The sequence below is a fragment of the Poecilia formosa genome, unplaced genomic scaffold (genome assembly GCF_000485575.1).
Source record: "Poecilia formosa unplaced genomic scaffold, Poecilia_formosa-5.1.2 Scaffold142, whole genome shotgun sequence".
In the NCBI taxonomy this organism is placed as follows: Eukaryota; Metazoa; Chordata; class Actinopteri; order Cyprinodontiformes; family Poeciliidae; genus Poecilia; species Poecilia formosa.
The window spans coordinates 966871-973331 of NW_006800081.1; positions in this window are offsets into that span (position 1 = coordinate 966871).

The following is a 6461-nucleotide window of genomic DNA, read 5'->3' on the forward strand; positions in this document are numbered from 1 at the left end:
TTAACTTGCAAGTATTTGATGTGTTTTGGGGAAAATCCTATTCAATTCAATTCAATCCTATTCAATGAACAACGTGAACATTGCTTGAAACTCTAAAGTTAATAACGTCCTTAGGGACTTTACTGTAGATGTCATGGGCGACGGTGGCGAAGGTGGTAAGAGTCGGTGCCCCCACTCCGTTTGTTTCACTTCACCTTGTCCTCGGGCAAGGACACTTCACCCAGTCTGCCTACTGGTAGTGGTCATAAGACCGAGAGGCGCCGTCAAACTGCAGCAGGGCAACAAGAGATAACTGAAATTCAGCAGTCATTATTGAACTGAATGGGTGAAGGACTGAGGGTAGTGTGAAGCGCTTCAGGGTCCTCTGGATTTGATAAATTGTTAACAAGCCATTTAACATTCACCATGCCTAATTATTATTATTTATTTTTTTCCCTCAAACTATTGTTCTTCTAAGACAAAAAGGAAAACAACTGAGAACAGAAAACTGTCTCTCACTCCAGAAGTACATTTAGTTTTGGCTCCATGAAAGCAGGAGTGCTTTTTGTTTGTTTGCTTCATTTTTGCTTTGGATTTAGATGAGGAAAAATATAAGATTTATATATATATATATATATATATATATATATATATGGAACATAACCGGTATAATCTACATGAAACATGTACTCTAAAATTACACATAAGTAATTTGTATCACTTGTTCTGATGAAACTTGTCATATTTAAAGCACATTTACGCAGTTAACAAACATAATATTTATTAAACCCATATTTCTGTATCAAAAAAAAATCTGTTTGGTTTGATGTAATATTTTAATCTGAAACAAAAATAAATGTCATGTTTTAATTAGTTTTATGTAGAAAATCAGAATTTTCAGAAAAATGTGTATTTAACCTTTATAATGTATCTCTTAGATGATTAAGTATCTTTCCAATAACATTTTATTTTATTGCGATTTCCTGGATAGAAGGTTAAATTAATTACAGGTGTTAGCACACCAGTAAATAGTGAAAGACAGCTGTGAATTTGTTTTTGAGTGGCTTAATAGTAATGTCTTAAAATCCAGACTCTACAAGCAGCTCTAGTACATTGTGAATGTATTAATTGATGAAAAACTGAGACATTCCCAGACATTTTACACACACGACACATTAAAAACTGTAAAAATAAAAATTCACCCAACACAAATACAGATTCATCAGTTACAAGTGTCATGATCTAAATTGTATGGCGAAACAAAACATCTTCTTGTGCCTCCTTTGTCGGTCAAATCCTAATCGTCCTTTGTTCATTTATAAAATGCCTATTAGCAAAAAAAGTAGTCAATTTAGTTAGCAAATTGCACAAATCTTTATTTTGATTTAACGAAAGGCTTTAATACTAAGGACTGGTTAAGACTTTATGTGTTTATCATTGAGGGTTACCACTCTGATTTCAATATGTTCTAGAAACATAATGGCACATAAAAAAACCTTTTGCCTTATGCCTTAAGGGATAATGAGGATACAAAACTGCTGTTGACAGGAGGCAGATTTGTGTGAAAAAGACGATATTGTCCATTGAAATTTACTTTTACATCACTACTACTAACTACAATCAATTTGTAAGATTATTATTTTTTTCATGCAGGTGAAAAAAAGAATACACCTTTATTGTAATATTCCATCTAATTTTCTTCAACATATCTATGAGATAATCATCTTTTTTTTTTTTTTGACAAATTTAAGCTATGTGTACAATGCTAGCTTTATGTCCTCTGCAACATGTTTGCATTGTAAGCACATTGTCGATCTGCTGTCTCGTGGAGCAGTCTGGTGACAAAATGCTGTTGTTCACCGTTTCGCAGAGCTGCAGTGTCACAGCTGCCGAGCCTCAGAGTCTCTTATGAAATGTATCATAATAGAAAAAAAAAAAAAAAAAAGTCTTGAATTATTTATAGTTTCATTCCAAGTTGCCGGGCTTTTGTTGTAATCTTTTCAAGTGGTATTGATTAATGGTTCTTTCAGAGTTTTTCCTCTTTGAATTTTGTTAGCGTTTCCACTCGTTAGCGACTCGAAATATTTGCAGTTTTGTCATGCGAAACGTCAAAGACGGAACGTCGGCTTCTTTAAAAACCCTTTGCGTTATTTGATGCTGTTTTCCAGAGTTTGTGTGTCTGTTGATTTTTCTGAGCAAGAAAATTTTGTAAATTTGCATGCAGACATATTCAAAGGGCTATGTGTGAGGCTGTGTAGGTACATACTAATGATTATACCCCGAGGCAAAGATTCAGTGGTAGTTTATATGTTTGTTTCAATAAATCTTGACTAAAAGCATTGATTATATACATCTTTTGAAAGTTGTGCAGTGGAATCAACTGAAAACTCAGAGGTATTTCAGGTTTATTGCTTAGTTTGGACACTTAATAGGATTTCTTCTCATGAAATACTGTTAAGTGAATCCTTGGTGGAAACATTTCAAGCACTGTTTACATCCAAATTGCACCGTGGGATTGAGTTGAATCTTGGCTACACAATTTTACTGTCGTTATTATTGTTGTTATTATTATGATGTTGTGCATCACACTGTTAGTGCTTAATTATCATGACTCATGGTTGTGAGTTATTGGCTGCTTCCTTTGTTTGGTGGTGGCTTTGTAGCGGAAAAGACTTGAAATGAGTTAATCAAGGGCCAATCAAGAAATTGTCTTTTTCACTTGAAGCTTGCAAGTCTGCTTTCTTCCCACTCGCACACTCATGTATTCACACTGATCAGCCTCCCTACGAGTACCCTCCTTGTTGCTCTCCTTCATACCACCAAAACTGCGTAATTTATTTTTCACAGAAACTTCAAAAGAGCTCCGAAGACATCTTGTGGTTTTCACACTCAAAGACCTCCGGCTGTGGAAAATTAAAATCCGGTTAAGTACAAGGCTCGACCTTTGAAGGCCAGATGTTTCTTCTCCTGCAGTTTACGTATTTATTTAGTCATTCATTTGTTCATGCATTGACCCAATCAAGGAATAACCACCATACATGGATTTAAAAGGAGATATCACGATCATTATATATACTTTTTGTCTTTGGCCCTGGTGGCTCTGATACATGGCAGCCTTGCCTCAGTCAGCGAGCCACAGGCCAGCTATCCAGTAGCTTGCCGCCATCAGTGTGTGAATGTGTGTGTGCGTGGGTGTGAATGTGTGAATGACTGAATGTGTAGTATGAAGCGCTTTGGATTCCTCTGGACCTGATACAAGTACAGGTCATTTACCATGTACCACCTGGACTATTTCAGACAATTTTAATAGCAAATGCAGCTTTAAGGGCCGAATTCCTTCTGTTCATTATTAATTCACACTACATCCATTTTTGCTTACAAATTACACACATGTGATATAGCTATATAAAGGGGTTTAGCTTTGTAAAACAGCAGCACGTAGCAGTGTTACTCATGCAGATATCATGTGTTATTTGCAAACAGATGCGTCTTTGATAGGATGGGTTTAACAAAGCTCCCTTCTTTACATTTGAAAAAGCACACTATGAAATAAAATTAAGCTTTGGCAACAGTCTAAAGTGCAATTATACTCTCAATGCAATAGCTGAAAAATTAATGTGACAGTTAAAAACATTTTAACTGGTACCTGGCTTCCTGATAGCCTTTCACGTTTGAAGATTTATGCTTTGGTGTCATTTCTTGGCTTAGACTGTGAAGTGAAGCTGTATAGGGCAACAGCAAATACTGCCAAAATAGACTTATTTGCATAGTATTTCTTTGCTAATTTACACGACCCACAAACCTTGATTATCTTGGATTTGCATAAAGGACTGTGTGAGCCTTGAAAGCACAAAGGATGCATCCTTCAAGCCTTAAAGTACTGCTACTACTATTCTTCAGAACAGTCCTTCAGAAAGGATTGATTAAGTAGCATCCTTGACATGCTTGGAAATGTTAGCATTTCCTCCCCCGCTGGTGTTTACTGTGTTGCACAACAAACACAGTCTAGGTTTGCCTTGCAGCATTGGATACCAAGTGAATTAGCTAAAGTAAATATCATTCTGGTCAAAGTTAATGGGTCATTTTCTCTCTTTTTCTTTGGTTGATCTTTTATGTTTTGCAAACTTACTACTGAATTAAAAGTTAGACCGAAGTCAAATTAGTAGTGTATGGATCTTCAGCGTGTTGATTAATAACCTTTCAAATGTTATAGCTTAGTCCAAATTCATGCAAATCAACAAGAAGGCTCTTGACATTCAAGTATATCTATATTTATTAACAGTCCAGGATATCTTGAAACCTATATGATGAAACATTGTCTAATGCAGGAGCAGTCACACAGATGTGCACTTAGCGATTTAGCTTACAACGGCATCGGTGACTGATGGCGTTCCTCCCACACACTTTCATTATTTTCATGCTTTTTATCTATTAGGGGTTGATATGAGACCCTTTTTGCAAACTGGTGCCATGGTTTTATTGCCATTGCTTTCAATGCTGAAGCGTTTAAACACCTGCTGTTATTATATGTGTGATATAAGTTAGCGCATGGATTAGGGACACCCTGTTCTTTTATCCTCTTAGGGTGCACTTAGTCACAGACAGGAACCTCCCAGACATGACTGTGTGGATATAAGTCATGGACTTATTCATTCCCTGTGATACTGTTACTGTAGCCTCTTTTTTTCGTGGTGGATTAAAAAAAACTGTCTATTTTTTTTTTCATTGCAGTTTATGAAATAAATTCTTGGTAGAAAACGGGAATAAATAAAACACAAAAAAAGCCACCACATACATTTGTGGCTCTTTGAACGTCTTTGTCGTCCGTAACTTAATCTGCACATGCAAACACAGTCATGCACACAAACCTTCTGCAGATTAATAGGTCAGTGAGAATTATACCAAGGTCATGCAGTGCGCGTATGCAGAGTGACAAGAGGTGGGGAGGATTTGCATTGTTGCATCATCCTTTGATCTGTGTCTATCACGTCAAATCACGGTTGCCCTCCTGCCTGCCAGACAGCAGCAGTAGGACAGCGAAGGAGTCAAGTCCCAGAATTGCTTCGGCATCACAACAATATAAAGCACACGATCAATGAGGAGACGTTCACAGCTCTGGTCGGAGGATAACAATGCCACATTATTTTTGGGCTTAAATGTTTTATTTGCGCAGTTCGGCTTCAAGAAAAACGGGGACAGAGAGGGAAAGAAAACTCCCTCTCTGAATCTCTACTGAATAGGCCCACTGACAATATTCATAATAACAGCTACTAGCAGGGTTATCCTCATATCTGCATAATTCCCTAAATGCATGAGAAGAACGGCTTCGGTCCACATCCTGCGCATGTTGCTTCTTTCGTGAACCTCCAGGGTTTTTACTGACATCCTTCCAGTCTTTCATTCCATTTACAAAGGGACTGGGTTCATCTGTTTCTGCAAACAAGCTGTACAATACAGTGTGTTGTTATCCACTGAGGATGTCAGCCATTCATGTCATCTTAACAATTAGAAAATTCCTTGGAGAAAGGATTTTAGCTTCAAGTGTTAAAAATGTGATGACATACAGCTTTATCCTGGCACATTCTTGCCCTTTGCCTGCTTCTGTCTGGAGTAGCAACCATAAATATTCTGAATAGATAACATTTTTAGAGTTTGTCTTTGTTCTCAGTATGAAATGCATTTGTAATTGTAATTGTTGCAACAGCTTCTCTGCCAAAAGTTGTAGTTGAAATTGATACATTTCCATGTTTATTTAAATATAATTGTCACAAAGTGATACATACAATGTGATGTTGTTCAGTGTCATACAGCATTGTGTTATTTTGTAACTCTGGAAATGAATTGGCTATAGCAGTGGGATGCTTATTTTTTTAATCTGTTTCTGTTTCATTTCAAAATTAGCTTAACCTTTGGTGTTTAATCTTTAATGAAGGCGACACAGAACAATATATTTTTCATCATCATTATCACACAGCATAAATCCAGCTAGCTCACAGAGAAATCCCACTGATTTCCCTCGTTTTCAGGACGCTTACTGTGACTGTAGCTCAGGTCAAACTGCTACTGTTACTGGAAATTACATTGCATCTAAAACCAGAGATTTTAAACCTCAAAGCCAGTTATTTTTGTAATATTAGCTTCTCTTAGGCTTACCAGTGGTTTCCTTTTTTGCTTTTTGATGATTTTTACTCTTTATTAACTCTCATTGCTTCAGCCTCCCGAATACGGTCAAAAAAGAAGAGATACTTTCTTCATCATTCAGTTTTTCAACATGTGGAAATAACTTTATTAAACTTCAACAGCAGTGGGAAAGAGTGAATTACAGAAGGCTACATCTGTTTACATCTACTGATCATGTTATATTAAATGCTTGTGAACTCTCACCAAAAGAACCTGTTTGGGTTACACACACACACACTCACACACACACACACACACACACACACCCCCACACACACACACACACACACACACACACACAC